General features: G+C 54.6%; 1 protein-coding gene across 1 annotated transcript in view; it reads right to left on the bottom strand.

Annotated features, from left to right (window-relative positions):
* The window catches only part of OBSCN (obscurin, cytoskeletal calmodulin and titin-interacting RhoGEF), a 125,478-nt gene extending 125,096 nt beyond the window's left edge, over positions 1–382 (bottom strand). Inside the window, exon 1 of the mRNA XM_041727528.1 lies at positions 241–382. The gene's annotated coding sequence lies outside the window, so the exon portion shown is untranslated. The remainder of the gene's footprint in view (positions 1–240) is intronic.
* Positions 383–16,139: the final 15,757 nt, after the last annotated feature.

Below are 16,139 nucleotides of genomic sequence, written 5' to 3'. Positions count from 1 at the left end.
GAGGAGAAGGTGGAGGCCTGCATGGCCCCTGACCTCCCACCCTGCGTGAGGGCCCAGCTCAAGTCACCAGGGCATCAGGGGCTGGGTTCCAGGGCCCCAACCCATGGAGCTACACGGCCTGGCTGGACACCCCCCCACCAGGCCCCTCTGTACCCCAGAGTCCTGACCTTCAACTGGACAGCCCTGGGGGAGAGGGCCTAGGTCCCGCTCAGCCCCCACCCTGCCTGTAGGCCTCCTCACCTGTCTCTACGGGGAGGCTGGGAGCAGCTCCCACGTGGGGGGTGCAAACGGTGGGCAGGGGCTGCTGGGTCTCACTTCCCTCCACAGGCCCAGGACCGACACGGCTCCCACCCAGCAGCCCACTCTCTGGCCGGTCCTCAGACTGGATGGGGACAAAAGGACAGGCGGACGCTGTCAGCTGGAGAAGGCTGGGCCCGCCCCCACGGCTGGCCAGCCCAGCCCAGCCCAGCTCCAAAATAGCCCGAGTGTCAGAGCTGGGATTTGGTTTCACCCCCAGCCCCAGGGAGGCAAAGGGCAGAGGCTCTGGGTGGCCAGGGGTGGGGGTGGGGGGCAGCGATGGTGTGGGTGAGGCTGGGACCCCACCTGGTAGGGAACCCTGCTCAGACTAGCATCCTGGAGTACTAGGCAGAGGGGACCCAGGATGCACCAGAGGGCACCCAGGACAATCCAGCGGGGAGAGGGGGACTTGGGACCACCCAGAGGGCACCCAGAATGTGTCAGAGGGCACCCAGGACTGTCAGGGGGGGAGAGGGGGACTTGGGACCACCCAGAGGGCACCCAGAATGTGTCAGAGGGCACCCAGAACTGTCAGGGGGAGAGAGGGGGACTTGGGACCACCCAGAGGACACCCAGAAAGTGCCAGAGGGCACCCAGGACAGTCCAAGGGGAAGAGGGGGGGTTGGGACCACCCAGAGAGGATCCAGAAAGTACCAGAGGATGCCCAGGACTGTCCAGGGGGAGAGGGAACCCAGAACCCCCAGAGGGCAGATGGACTCAGGCCATGCTGAGGGCACTGCCACCTGAGGGTCCCGGAGTCTGGGTGGAGGTGGCACCCAGAAGCCCTGCACACCCCAGCATCAGCCCCCATCCATCCCCACCACACCATGCCCAAGGCAGCTTCTTTATCCCTGGTCCCTCTGGGCAGCACCTGGCCTGGCTGGGTGTCCCCAGCACCTGTAAATGGGGGTGAAGACCCTGAGAACCCATCCAGGGACCTCACTGGCCATGGACAAGGGCCCAGGCCCAGGGGGATGGCTGGCAGGACAATGGTGAGCACTGCTATGTCCCCAGAAAGGCTGTCCCCCTCCATTCCCTTGGTCCTGCTGCAGGGACAAGCAGGGACAATACACCAGGCCCACCTGGAGGAAAGGTGGCCCTTGCCTGGTGAGGGCCTCACCAGGACCCAGAGGCCCCTGTGCATGTCCTGGGTCTCCTGGGAAGGGGCTGCCCCCTAGCCCCTGAGGCCCAGGTCTGAGACCCCCCCCCCCCCCCATCAAGGAGCTCATCTAGGGGTGGGACCAGGGCAAGATACCCAGCAGGCTGCTTATATCCGCCCGCCCCGGAGGCCTCTCCTGCAGTATCCACCTGCTGACACCCAGCCCAGCGGGTGGCCTGGGCCTGGGTCTAAGCACCCAAGGGGTGGGAACAAGGGTAGGCAGGATGGGGGAGGCTCTGCTGCCCAGCCTCACCCCTGCCCCCAAGCATGAGGAAACTGAGTCTGAGCCCAGACCAGAAACCCTGGAGATGCAGAATCAGGCACCATCATGGCCACACACAGCAGGACGTTAAACACATTTATTTCTCAGGGTGCTGGCAGGTGTCATCTGGGAAGGCGATGCTTGCAGACCCTGGGATGCTGAGGTGTCTCCCAGGTACAGACGCAGCCCCCCTCAATGTGCCCCAGTGAACAGAGGGCAGCACTGGGGGACCCCCTGCTCCCTGAGGACACTGCTCCCAGTCCGGGCCCAGGCCAGGATGTCACTGCACTGACCCCCCTAACACCAGCATACGAGGGGTACTCACTCTCCTCCTCCTGTCCTTTGTCCCTCTACAGCTCATCCTCTTCTTCCTCCATCTTCCTCCCTGTCCTGTGTTCCTCCACAGCTCATCGTCCTCCCCCTCAGTCCCCCTCCCTGTCCTGTGTTCCTCCACAGCTCATCGTCCTCCCCCTCAGTCCCCCTCCCTCTCCTGTGTCCCTCCACAGCTCACTCTCCTCCTCCTCTGTCCTTCTCCCTGTCCTGTGTCCCTCCACAGCTCATTCTCCTCCTCCTCTGTCCTCCTCCCTGTCCTGCTCCACAGCTCACCCTCCTCCTCCTCTGTCCCCCTCTGTCCTGTGTCCCTCCATAACTCACCCTCCTCCTCTGTCGCCCTGCCTGTCCTGTCCCTCCACAGCTCACCCTTGTCGTCCTCTGTCCCCCTCCATGTCCTCTGAATCTCATGCTCTGTGTCTCTGGGTCACTTGTCCCCACTTCCCTTGAGGACATTTGGTCCTAGGAAGTGGCAGCTGCAGTTCAGCTCCCCCACACACACACACACCACCTGTGCCACATCGCATATGGCGTCACTGCTGTTGCCCCTGCCCACACAGCAGAGGGCTCCTGTGGGACAGCCCTCTGCTGGTGCTCCCTGCCTCTAGTCAGATCCCCCACACTGGCTGCACTCCACAGTATTGGACGTCGGCCCTGACTAGGACTAGCCTCCCTGGGCTGTAAGCGCTCCGTCTGCGGGGAGCCCATGCTCACAGGCATCCCAGGCCTGAGCCCCTTCCTCTGGCCATGGCCCCGCACGGCTCCCCCAGGAGCAGGGACCGGGCTGCAAACTCCTGGCCTGGAAGCTCTACCACGAGCCCCTGTGATAGCTGGCAGTGCTCCTAAGGGGAACATGGTGCACTCGGTGGGGGAGGGGAACCTGCTTCACTCTCCCCGACTTGGACCCTGTGTGGTGTAAATGCTCCTCTCGGGAAGGCAAGCCCGCGTCACCTTCTGGTGTTCCCTCCAGAGACATGGACAGTCCCCAGGATGGAGTGTCTGCAATTTGCAGCAGGGGGACTGTGGTTCAGGGGGCATGGTTTGCTTGTTCACACGGCTGAGGGGTCACACCTTTCTCCCTGAGTGACTGACCAATGGCCAGGAGACCAGGGAGGTGTGATGACACAGCCTGTGCAGACCCAGGCACAAAATGGGGACATTAGTGGGGGAAATGGTGGTTTCCAAGTAAAGTTCCAAAAGAACTGCCACTGTTTTAAGGGCAGCGGGGGGATTGCACACATGCAAGCCTCCCATCCGGCCAGTTCCTGGTGCCCACACCACCCGCTCCCCACCATGAGAGGCTGAGCTTCCAGCCAGGAGCTGAGGGTGAAGGCCAGGGGTCAAGCAGGGGAAAGGGACCCAGAGCCAGGCAGTGAGAGGGGCTCCTGGGGAGCAAAGGGACCACAGGGACATCCTGGGCTGGGCTGGCCACAGGCAGGACCCCCAGGCTCTGCACAGTGGCTGCACTCACCCTCGTGCAGGAGAAGGAAAAGGGGAGCTGGGTGGGGAGATGTGGGTGGGCAGGGCAGGTCTGGGAGAGGCATTGAGGGTCCCTGGGGCAGAGAGAGCTGCCAGCCCAAAGCCATGGCTGAGGCCCGGGGAGGAGACCCAAGGTGGGGGGACCCCAGCATCCGCGCTAGTGCCCTGTGCACACTCCTGGGGCAGGCCATCTCTCTGGACCTGAGTGCAGCCACCCGCGACCACAGCCCACACTGGAGAGGTGCCAGGACATGCCGCCTCCAGGCCTGCACCCCAGTCCCCACCAGGACCACGGAAGCCCCGCCACTGGGGCCAGCCCTGTCTATCCCCACCACAGGGGGGCTCAGGGGGGCTGCAAACCCCAGAGAAGGTGGCAAAAGAAGTTGTCACAGATTTACACCGCATGCAAGGAATGGGGGGGCCAGCCAGCAGTCATGGGGTAAAGCCTTTGACTCCCGCAGCCCCAGAAGGCCCATGTTCCTGGGGCCCTGCCTCCTCTCACTCCACTGGGGCTTCAAGTGGACTTTCCCCGGGAGTCCTTGGAGACACAGTAAGACCCACTGGCACAAATGACCGCTGCGCAGATCCAGGGAGTGCTGCGGCTAGGGAGCTATGGGGTGGGGAGCCACAACAGGAACCCCACAGGCGCACAGATTCCCAGAGTCAGTGTGCAGAGAACTCGTCCACAAGGTTCCTAACGGGTGGGTCCCAGGCACACAGCACTGCTGGGAGACCGGGGGCTTTCTCCCCTCCATGTGCCTCCCCAGTTCCACGCCTGCCCGAGACCAAGTGCTTGCTCCCTCCCAGGTGACTGTGCTGTTTGTTGCTGGGTGAGTTTGGTCAACAGAAGAAAATTGGACCATGGAGGAGTCTCTGATCCTCTTTCTCTCTTTCTCCTAAACATACTCCAAACAGCCTCACCTTTCTGTTTCCAAGACAAGAGTGAAGGAAGGAGGCCCCCAAATGTGTGTGCTATGAGGGTATAGCACCTGCTGCCAGAAATGAGGTGCATTAAAGACCCAGGACTTCATCTGTGGCCATGAGGACCAGGGGGCAGGACAGGGCTCGCCCAGAGGGAACCTCAGCTCCGGAGGGAAACTGGGGATCATCTTTGGGGAGGCTGTGCTCCAGTCAGGGGTCAGCAAAGCTTTCCAGGGACATGCAGACCCCTCCTGAGGAAGTACATCCCTGGTGCAGGTGCAGGCAGCGAGCTCCTGCTTCACCGAGGCCATATGCACGAGGCCATATGCACATGTCCTCAGGACTCTGGCTAGGTAGGGCCTTGGCTGAGCTGGGGCCCCTGAAAGCCAGTCTTCTGGGTGTGGGCCCAAGGGCTACCTCCAAGGTATCCAGGTGTGCAGCATGCCTTCTGGGTGTGGTCCCAAAGGTTACCTCCAGGGTATCCAGGTGCACAGCATACCTTACTGGCTGCATCGTAAAACCTCACCTGTGCCCAAGACAAAGCGTGCCGAGGTGCAGCTTCTGCCTCCTTCCTAAGATGGGTTGGGGGCCTCAGGAGCAGAAGGAGGGCAGCTCTGCACCTGTAGGACCCTGCTGACCTTCTGTCAACCCACAAGGCTGTCCCCACTCCCAAACGGGCTGTGTGTGTTCTGAGTAGGGGGAAGACATGGGTGTTTTCTTCACTGAGAACTCAAGTGTGAACCAAACCTAGAGACCCCTTGATTCCAGGAGGACCCCAAGATTTCCTGGCCTGTGGTGCGGACCCAACAGACTCACAGGTGGGCTTGCTTTAGACCAAATGTTGACTGCTCCCTCAGGTACCCCAGCACCACCCTGGGAGCTAAACCCACACACTGGAGAGCTGCCCGCCCCCTAAATTCATACACTGCCACCAGTGCCATGGTCCTGGAGGCAGGGCCTTCAGGGGGTGATGAGGTCCTGAGGGTGAGTCCCAGGATGGGATTTGTGCCCTCGTGAAGGGAGTGCCAGAGAGCACCCTCACCCCTTCCGTCACAGGGCACAGTGAAGGACGTCACCTGTGACACCACCTGTGACCTGGGAATTGGGCCTCCATAGACATGGCAGCATCTCCAACACCCAGCCTCCAAAGCCCTAAGAAATGTCTTTACAAGAGTCCCATCTGCACTGTCCCATCTCAGCAGCCCCAGAGGACTGAGGGACCGACCGCTCATCGGAAGAGCCACAGCCACATGTGTGAACCCATGGCTGTCACATCTGAGTCATGAAGCATTTTGTACTAGGCTTTTAGAGGATCACACAGCCCCAACCAGATCGACTCAGAGGCAATCACAGAATCTTAGGGAGGGCTGTGCCTGCCTGTAGCCGAGCCTGCTGGGGAGCCAGGGCCAGGTGCTAGGCAGCTGGGCTGCCCACACGGCTCAACCTGTGGCATCTGGTCTCACCCTGGTTCCTGACACGGAACTCCTGGCCCCCTGGGAAGGCCCCGGCAACAGCAGCACCCCACACTCTAAGCAGGCCACTCTGGGTAGGCTCTGGAGTGGGGGCTGGTCACCAGGAGGATGAAGCTGGACCTGAAGCCTGGAATTTCCAGCCCCACGTCTACCCTAGGGGCAGGTTCCTCATCCTTCATGCCTCCTTGATAAAGCTCCCATGGGAATTCCAGGAGCAGGGCATTCGGGGAGCTTCTGGGTTCGTGCCTCCCAATGTGGGGAGGGAGGGGCACCCCGAGTCCACAGGGAAGGACACTCCTGTGCTCGGGGCCTCCCAGACCTCACCTGTGTGCCTGTCTACCTGACTGCTCATGAGTGCCCTGCGTCACATCCTTCACTGTATAAGAAGCCAGTAACCGTCCATAACTGTGTCCCTGGAATCCATGAGCTGCTCCAGCACATAGTGGAATCCAGGGTGGGGGCCCTGGGGACTGCGGACCTGCAGCCTGTGGGTCGGAGCACAGGTGACACGGGGATTGGCATCTGCGGTGAGATGGCCTTGTGGCCTGAGAGCCCTGATCCCATGGGGCCTGACGCCAACACCACACAGACAAGGTCAGACCTGAGTTAAATGTAGTCCCCCAAACGCCCCCACCCCCACGCTGGTGTCCATGGAAAATCAGAGAATTGGTTGTTGTCGGAAAACACCCCGGGTCCCATCGGTTCTGAAAGCTCGAGGGGAGTAGCAATTTTAACAAAACTTCCCTGAGGAAGTGGCCCTTGTGGAAAATGAAAGTGTGAAGATGAGTGAAGCCATCACGTCACCTGCACACCCACGGCCACACTGTCCAGCCAGTGAATGGCACTAGCTGGGCTTTCTGGTTTTCACCCTGTGACATTCTGATAAACCACCCCTTGTATGATGCATATCACAAGCGCTGAACATTTCTAAATTTTTTTTTTTTAATTAGGCTCCACAAGCCTCGGTGTCCATCGAAAGATGAATGGATAAAGATGTGGTTTATGTATACAATGGAATATTACTCTGCCATTAGAAACGACAAATACCCACCATTTGCTTCAACGTGGATGGAACTGGAGGGTATTATGCTGAGTGAAATAAGTCAATCGGAGAAGGACAAACATTATATAGTCTCATTCATTTGGGGAATATAAATAATAGTGAAAGGGAATATAAAGGAAGGGAGAAGAAATGTGTGGGAAATATCAGGAAGGGAGACAGAATATAAAGACTCCTAACTCTGGGAAACGAACTAGGGGTGGTGGAAAGGGAGGAGGGCAGGGGGGTGGGGGGGAATGGGTGACGGGCACTGAGGGGGACACTTGACGGGATGAGCACTGGGTGTTATTCTGTATGTTGGTAAATTGAACACCAATAAAAATTAATTTATTAAAAAAAATAAAAATAAAAATAAAAATAAATTAGGCTCCACAATCCAACATGAGGTTTGAATTCAACGATCCTACTGATGGAGGTGCCCCAGGTGCCCCGGTAAATGCTGAATATGTTGATGAAACAGTGCTTCTGCTTCCCAAAGCACCAGCCGCCTGCAGCAGTCACCCAGTGCTAAGAGGCTCCACCTGCCCCAGGCCCTCCCATCACTGGAATCATCCTTGTGCCCCGTGGAAATACTTTTTAACCAAGACCAGGGGGAAATCACACATTTTGTAACTTATGTCCGGAGGTGTGTCGATCTTCTGATCCTCTATTTTGTTGGATGTGGTCAGTCCACACTGGGATGAAGCTGGTGTGTCTCCAGAGCAGGTCTGCAACACCTTGGGGGCCCACAGACACCTTCCCAGCTGGCAGGTCCCCCCAACATGTTCACAGTCCATAAGAGTGCTGTCAGCCCTGGCAACACATTAGCATCTACAGTGTCCCACATGTGCCCAGGCCACAGCCCAGAGCCATCGGATCACCACTCCTGGGGTGGGTAGGCCGAGCAGCAGGGCCCCCAGGCCTTGTCCCCGAGCACCATGGCCCCGACCTCCATGCAGAAACAAGGTACCAAGGTCCCACTTGCAGGGACTTGCTCGGCAGCAGACCAGGTATAATGGGCAGGTGAAAACCAACTCAAGAAAACACGTATAATCTCTGGACACGTCTCCTCAGGGCAGGGAGCCCACGAAGAGACCCAGATTCGGGAACATCTATGAAAACAGGTATGACATTGAGCATGTGGTGCTGTCTGGCCTCGTGCTCCAGCTTGGCTGCTCAGCGAGGCCAAGAGGACGGGCTCCCCATTAGCAATCAGCAGGTGGGGTATGCGCCAGTGCTGCTCACTCCACAGCCACATCGGGGGGGCTAACCCCTAAGGCAGCACGGGCCCTGGGTTCCCAGCAAGCGCCCACCACATTTGGAGGCCGCACCTATCCACGGAGGCACGGCAGACACAGCACCCAGGCCCTGGCAGAGCAGCGGCTCCAGCGCAGGAGAGCCAAGCAAGCAGCCCAGGCCACTGTACAGGGCACACGGCGCACACCCCAAGAGCTCTCAAGCTCTGCTTGGAGGAACCCAGGCAAGGAAGGTTCTGGCCCAAGGCTGCCCTTGAAAACATCAGCCTGTCTTGAGTAAGCCAGAGAGCTTGTCAGGAAGCTTCAGTGATAAAGCTGTGGCTCAGGGCTGGATGAAGGGAAGAGAAGGAAATGGAATGGGATGGAGTGGAACCACAGAAAGCCTGGAAACCAGAACCAGCAGCTCTCCTCTGAAACACAAATGATGTCACCACTTCACACCTGTCACAGGATGATGTCCCCAGCAGCCATCCTAGAGGAGAACAAAACTCCCTTGACCACACTGAGATTTGTAGTGGCTGCCCAAGAAAAGACACCAGACACAAACTTTGGAAATGATGCCGCCACACACATGCCTTTCAGGAGTTCCTACACGCATGTACCACAGTACAGGGACAGTTAGGGCAGTGGTGGTGGCAAAACATGGTGAGCGTCAAGTAAGTCAAGGCAGAGCACCAGAAACACTGGCAGCTCCTCAGCTGTTGCCATGGAAGACACTGGTACGAGCATTCCCCAGAGACACAGAACCAACACAGGCCCATCCATGTTCACCTGGGTGAGCAGGCTGGAGGCCCAAGAGAGCCAGTGCTCCAGTGCAAGTCCAAGGACAGAGAGGGGATAGGGGACCCAGAGGAGGGCGTGGGGGAACGTGGGGGGCTAAGTTGGATGCCAGTGTGAGGACCGCAGTGAGGAGCCAGCTAGGGCAGCAGTGGCTTCCCAGGCCTGGGGTCAGGCATTGCCCTGACGAGGCTCTCCAGCACGCCTTCTGTTCAAAGCAGAAGGGAGCCCATGCTGTGGCTCTCACCATGTGGGTCCCTGCACCCCATGGGCCCTTCGAAGGACCCAGCAGTCAGGACAGTCCTCACGGAAAATGCCATCTGCATCTTACCCACAGCCTCAGGCCTCCCCTCTGCAGCACTGTGCCAAGAACCCAGCTGTCTGGGGTGCAGCTTGTGTTAGAGGGATTCCCACACTGCGATAAATGGCACTCCCTTCTCTGCGTTGTGTTGTTGGTTTTGGAGAACATAGCTTTTCATTAAAAGTATGTCTCCCATGTGAACATCATCTCCTGTCCTGCTCTGTGTGCCAGGTAAGGAGCCAAGTTTACTCCCTTGGTGAAATATCATTGAGTCAGGATCCCTGAACCTGCTTTATATTGTGATTAACTTTTCCTTTATGATACAATAAAGCTGACAGCATGGAAAGATGCAATCCACATGAGCATCTTTGTAGTTTCGTCATGACGAGCAGGAAGGCCCAGGTCTCACTGAGACCACTCAATGGGTGAGGGGCAGCCCCCTCAACAGACAGTGTTGGATGTCCACAGTGGAAGTTCTCCCTGACATTGGCCTTGGCAAAGATTTTTTAGACCTGATGCCCAAGCACAAGTGCCAAGAGCTTGTGGTAGGGAGAACCACATGGAAGCCCTAGCTTCTGTGCAGCAGGTGATACTGTGGATAAGGTGAAGTGACAGCCTACAGATCAGGAGCACTCTCTGTAAACCACATGGCCGTAAGGGATTGTGGCCAAATGAACCCATGTGGCCCAACCGAGGCAGAAAAAGAAAGGGTCAGATTCACAGTAATTAGTCAAATGGTAGCTGCCAGGGGCAAGCGGATGAGGACAAACATCATCCTTCATGACAAGAGAGAGTCCCAGGGATCTGATGCACAGCATGGTTACAGAAGGAAAACACAAGCAGACACTTCCCCGAACTCACTGGATTATGCACTTTACATGGATGCAGTTGACACATCAATATAGATGATTAAAAAAAAAAATGATATCATGGGGCACCTGGGTAGCTCAGCCTGCCTTCAGCTCAGGGCATGATCCCGGGGTCCTGGGATCGAGTTCTGCATCGGGCTCCCCGCAGGCAGCCTGCTTTTCCTCTGCCTGTGTCTCTGCCTCTCTCTGTGTGTCTCTTATGAATAAGTAAAATCTTTTTAAAAAAAATATTATTATGGGATCCCTGGATGGCTCAGTGGTTTGGCACCTGCCTTCGGCCCAGGGCGTGGTCCTGGAGTCCCGGGATGGAGTCCCACGTTGGGCTCCCTGCATGGAGCCTGCTTCTTCCTCTGCCTGTGTCTCTGCCCATCTCTCTCTCTCTCTCTCTGTGTGTCTCTCATGAATGAACAAATAAAATCTTTTAAAAAAATGATATCATGAGCAATCTCATCACAATGAAATTGAGAACTAAGATGATGTGGACAAGTTTTTAGAAAACACAACCACCATTTCAATTCATGCCTACAAAAACCAGTAAACTCCAACAACCAGTCATGATATTTCCTTTAGGTTTTATTTTTTATTTTTTGGCAGGGAGAGAGTGCATGGGCAGGGTTAGGGAGGGGCAGAGGGAGAGAGGATCTGAATGGACATTTTTCCAAAGAAGACATGCAGACAGTAACTGGCACCTGAGAAGATACTCCACATCACTCAGCCTCAGGGAAATACAAGTCAGAACTACTGTGAGGTACCACCTCACACCTGTCAGAATGCCTAGGATCAGAAAGATGAGAAACAACAGGTATTGGAGAGGGTGCAGGGAAAGGGAAGCCCTCATGCTCTGTTGGGGGCAATTTAAGCTGGTGCAGCCACTGTGGGAAACAGTGTGGAGGCTTCTCAGTGAAAAACAGAAATGCCATAGGATGCAGCAACTCCACTTCTGAGTATCTATCTGAAGAAAATGGAAGCACTAAGCTGAGAAGACCTCTGCACCCCCATGTTCAGAGCAGCAGTATCTACAGAAGCCCTGACACCGACCAGGGAATGGATAAACATTTGGTGTATGTACAAGGGAATAGTATTCAGCTATATAAAGAACAGAACCTTGCCATCTGCAACGTGAACAAACCTCCCAGGCATTATACAGAGTGACATGAGTCACAGACAAACATTTATTTCTTGATTACAGGATTTTACTCAGATGTGGAATCTAAAAAAAAACCCAAAGAACTCAAATAAGCTTCCTTCCTCCCTCCCTCCTGTCTCTGTCTCCGTGTGTCTCTCTCCCCTCCCCCCCTGTATGGTATCACGTCTCATTCACAGACTTCAGCATTGGGATCAGACTCTCTTCTCCCCAGAAGGGCTGGGTGTCCATGGACAGCTCGAGCTCTGAGTTTCCATCCAGGTTCTCTGCTTCTAGGAAGCCTGACCAAGGTTCACCGTGGGCTGCGGGCTGCAGCTGCATCGCCCTTACCCGCCTGTGTCCTTCCCTTCAGACACACACCTGCCCGTACTGACCCAACTCACACCCCTCATCATCTTCTCGCTGTGCTCTCTCCTGTAAGGGACTCCTCCCTATGGACTATACCCTACCTGGCTTACTCTCTGGCCAAAAAGTAAGTTTCTGGAAAATGAACCATAGTTTTCCTCTGAGTCACACTTAGAACGAATCCTGTAGATATGTTTCTTTGCAGGAAAGTCTAAGCTGAAAAACTTAGTTCACTGTCTTCCCCATTATATACTGGAAACTTCTGTTTATGACTATGTTTTGCGGGTTAGAGATTTTCCTAAATTGATACTCTGGTCTCTCAGACACTCTGTCCTCCCACTTAATATTTCTATTGTTTTAGGTGATGCATCTCCCCACAATTTTTTTCCAATACAAGACAAGCCTCTTAATGTCACATATTGAACTAACACAAAATGAGGTAGCGCAAAACTGACGAGCTCTATATTTCCACAAGTACATGGAGCCTGTTTAAAATAAGTGACATGGGCAGCCCAAGCTCATGATCCTGGAGACCTGGGATTGAGTCCCACATCGGGCTCCCTGCATGGAGCCTGCTTCTCCCTCTGCCTGTGTCTCTGCCTCTCTCCTTCTCTGTGTCTCTCATGAATAAATAAATAAATAAAATTTAATAAAATAAAATAAAATTAAATTAAATTAAATTAAATTAAATTAAATTAAATTAAATAAATTAAATAAATAAAATAAAATAAATAAAATAAAATAAAATAAAATAAAATAAAATAAAATAAAATGACATGTACCAAGAACAGCTAATGGTGTCAATTCTGTTCACCACTAGATTTCCAGCACCAGCATGAGGCCTGCATTTAGAAATCTCTCCAGGGACGCCTAGGGGGCTCAGTGGTTAAGCATCTGCCTTCGGCTCAGGTCGTGATCCCAGGGTCCTGGGATCGAGTCCCACATTGGGCTACCTGCATGGAGCCTGCTTCTCCCTTTGCCGGTGTCCCTGCCTCTCTCTCTCTCTCTCTCTCTCTCTCTCTCAGAAGAAATAAAATCTTTCAAAAATAAATTAATTAAATAAATTTGTTTAAAAAAGAAGTCTCTCCATGTGTTTGCAGAATTATGTAGACAGGGGATCCCTGGGTGGCTCAGTGGTTTAGCACCTGCCTTTGGCCCAGGGCGTGATGCTGGAGTCTGGGGATCAAGTCCCATGTTGGGCTCCCGGCATGGAGCCTGCTTCTCCCTCTGCCTGTGTCTCTGCCTCTCTCTCTCTCCGTGTCTCTCATGAGTAAATAAATAAAATCTTAAAAAAAAAAAAAAAAAAAGAATTACGAGACAAGCTCACACTCATATCCTCAATTCTAAAGTTGAAAGTACAACTGACTTAAAAAAGAATTTGCCTGTCAGTGTAGGTAGAGAAATTTATAATCCTTGTTTACACAATAAACCATCATGCTCTTGAGAAAGGAAAAAAAAGAAAGAGAAAAAAATGTAAGGCTTCTGGTAGACACACACTTCCTCTGAAATTTATATGTGAAGGTGCAGACCATCCAAGGCCTGAAGAGCCTTGAAAAAGAATTAGGTGGAAGAGCCCATCATGCCCAAGAGAAGGCATGGACGGATGAGCGGGACAGCACAGGGTACCCACACACAGACCCACACACACATACCCTGCTGGCCTCTGGCACACTAAGGGAAGAGGGGCCTTTTCAAGAGAGGGTTCTGAGAACCTGCACATCCACCCAAATCTCACCCCAGATGTCTGCAAGACTCGTGCAAATCAGGGGCTCAGACACAGAACAGACACCATGCAGCTCTCAGAGAAAACACAGAAGAAAACCTTCCGAGTCTAGGACCCCAGCAAAGAGCACCTGCACAGGGCACCCATCACAATGCATAAAAGGGAGCATGGGTATCAATACCCCGCCACTGGGCATCTACCCAACGGATTTGCAAAGACGAATGCACCCCTGTGTTTTGTGCAGCACTGTTCACAGCAGATGAGACCCGGCAGGACCTGAGGCTCTATCCAGAGATAGATACCAGGGGGATACTCGCCACCGAAGAGGAGATCCTGCCATCTAAGGCCACCAGGCCGGACCCAGAGTGTATGGTGCTAAGTGAAGTGAGTCAGTTGGAAAAAGATAAATACCTTGTGATTTCACTCACTTGACAAAGATAAAAACATCCAAACAAAACCCAGAAGCAGACGTGTAAATACAGAGAATACACTGAAGGCTGCTGGGGGGTGGGGAGGTCCCAACTCCCTATGATAGAACGACTAAGTCACGGGGAGGAAAGGCACAGCAGGGGGACACGGTCCATACTATTATGACAGCATCTGCGGTGACAGATGGCAGCTACACTTGTGGTAAGTCCCCATGAAGTACAGAGAAGCTAAGTCACAAGCTCACACACCTGAAGCTGCCATGATGCTGTGTGTCAGCTATACCTCAACAAAAAATTCATTATATAAACAAATAAATAAAAAAGAGGTGGGAAAAAATGACAGAAGGGACATCCCTACGAATCCTACAGAAATTAACAGGGTAATAAGGGAATACGATGAGCCACTCTGTGCCCCAAAGCTGATAGCCTGGAGGACACACAAGGTGCCATCTGCCAACAACACTCCGGGAAGGAGAGGCAAGCAGTACCAATAGGGCTCAACCTACCAAAGAAACCAAGGCAATAATAAATAACCTTCCAAAACAGAAAGCACCAGGCCTAGCTGGGATCCGAGTGGATTCCACCAAACATTCCAGGAAGGAAACTAACAGCCCCCTCTAGTCTCTGTGGGAAGATAGCACATGGGGAACACCTCCCTTCTCCATGAGCAAGGCCAACAGCACCCGGACACCAATACCAAAGACATTACAAGAAAAGACCACAAACCAACATGTGTCTTCAACAGAGACACAGAAACAAAAACACAAAAAGGAAAAAGGAAAGACCAGTGTTTTGGAGCCCGTCAAAATTTAGACCTTCTGCTCTGCACAAGCCCAGGTGACAGATGGCACGTCCAGCCACCCACAGGGCTGGAAATGTGCAAGCCACGGTCGACCCTCGGCACTCATGGTTTCTGGCTTGGCGAATCCGCCCATGTATGAAGCGTGCCTATGTGCCCACAGCAGTTCTGGAGACATGCTGCATCCCCGCGGACACATGCAGAACAGTGACACAGTGCTACAACATGCACCCTCCATAGGGTCCCTTCCACGGTTGGTTCAGGACCGTGATCTGCACTTGGGGATTTCTGCTGGAGATGTCCCTGTGTACAAGCAGGGACCTGGGGGGTTGTCTGGTGCTCCAGAGTGCAAGGGGGTTGCACTGTGCCTCACAGGGAGCATGAGCGTGCAGGAGATGCTGCAGTTGGGCCTTGAGTCTCGCTGGGGCCTGTGGGTCCAGTGTGAATGCATCAGCAGTACCTACACATAAGTGGTCTTCAAACAAGACATACATCAGGTGAAGCCGCCTATTGCCGACAGAAATGTTGAGGCCGGAGCTTGGCAGGAAGCAAAGTGCACTTTGTGGGAATCAACACAACAGGACACTCTAGTACAGAATGCACGCACCGTTACAGGTGGGCTGCCCCAGGTCAGGAGAATCCTCAGCATCTGAGGAAGGACTGGGACAGAAACCCAGACTCCCCAGTAAAAATGAAACACAAGATCCCACTAGGAACCTGGCAAAAGTCCTGAGAAGGCATTGCAGCACGAGGGCAGACAGGCCATCAGGGAAATTCATGTCAAATCCACCACAAGACGCCTCTCACAACAGGTAAAACCAAATCCACTGGCTACCCCAAAAACAGGAAACTGGATCTCTGGCATGCTTCCGATAGGAGCGCATGACACAGCAGGTGCTCTGGAAAAGTCTGCAGACCTTGTCAGGTTAACACGTCAATGGCCCAGGCCGGCCTCACCTCCTCTGGGCATGTGTACACGTGAAACCTGTGCATGAACATTCACAGCCGCCGTTTCTGCAGTCGACTCAAGTGTCCTGGCCCAGGGGGTGGCTGAACAGACCATGATGGATGGCCCCATGGAGCCAAAAGACAGGCAGAAATGAGCTCCATGCAGCCACCATGGGGACCTAGCACAGTCCTGGAGAGCTGTGCTGAGTGGCCCAGGGGAGATGTCTGGGTGGGTCCTCTCCCAAAGCGCAGCTGACAGGACAGAATGTAGAAAGAGGGCAGATGGTGGTGGACATGGAGGGGCTATAGAGGCTGGGGGGGGGGGCATCCTGTGACCCAACTGTCCTGGAGACACTGCCCCCGGGTGACAACCCCAGCAGGACCGTACAGGCACAGGAACAAGAGGAGGGGGTGCTCACCAGGACACTGGGTCCTGTGTGATGTTGCAGCAGCTGTGCACACAGCTACCACTGGGGACCGGCAGGGGGCGGGGAGAGGGGGGCCCAGAACACAGGGTGGTGGGGATCCCAGGCAGGTCCAGGCAGGGGGCCCCACTGGTGAGCCCTGGGCCCAGTGTCCCCCAGAGCCCG

This window comes from Vulpes lagopus, chromosome 13 (assembly GCF_018345385.1).
Source record: "Vulpes lagopus strain Blue_001 chromosome 13, ASM1834538v1, whole genome shotgun sequence".
In the NCBI taxonomy this organism is placed as follows: domain Eukaryota; kingdom Metazoa; phylum Chordata; class Mammalia; order Carnivora; family Canidae; genus Vulpes; species Vulpes lagopus.
The sequence above is the reverse complement of the archived record's forward strand: the minus strand, read 5'-3'. Positions and strand labels throughout refer to the sequence as shown.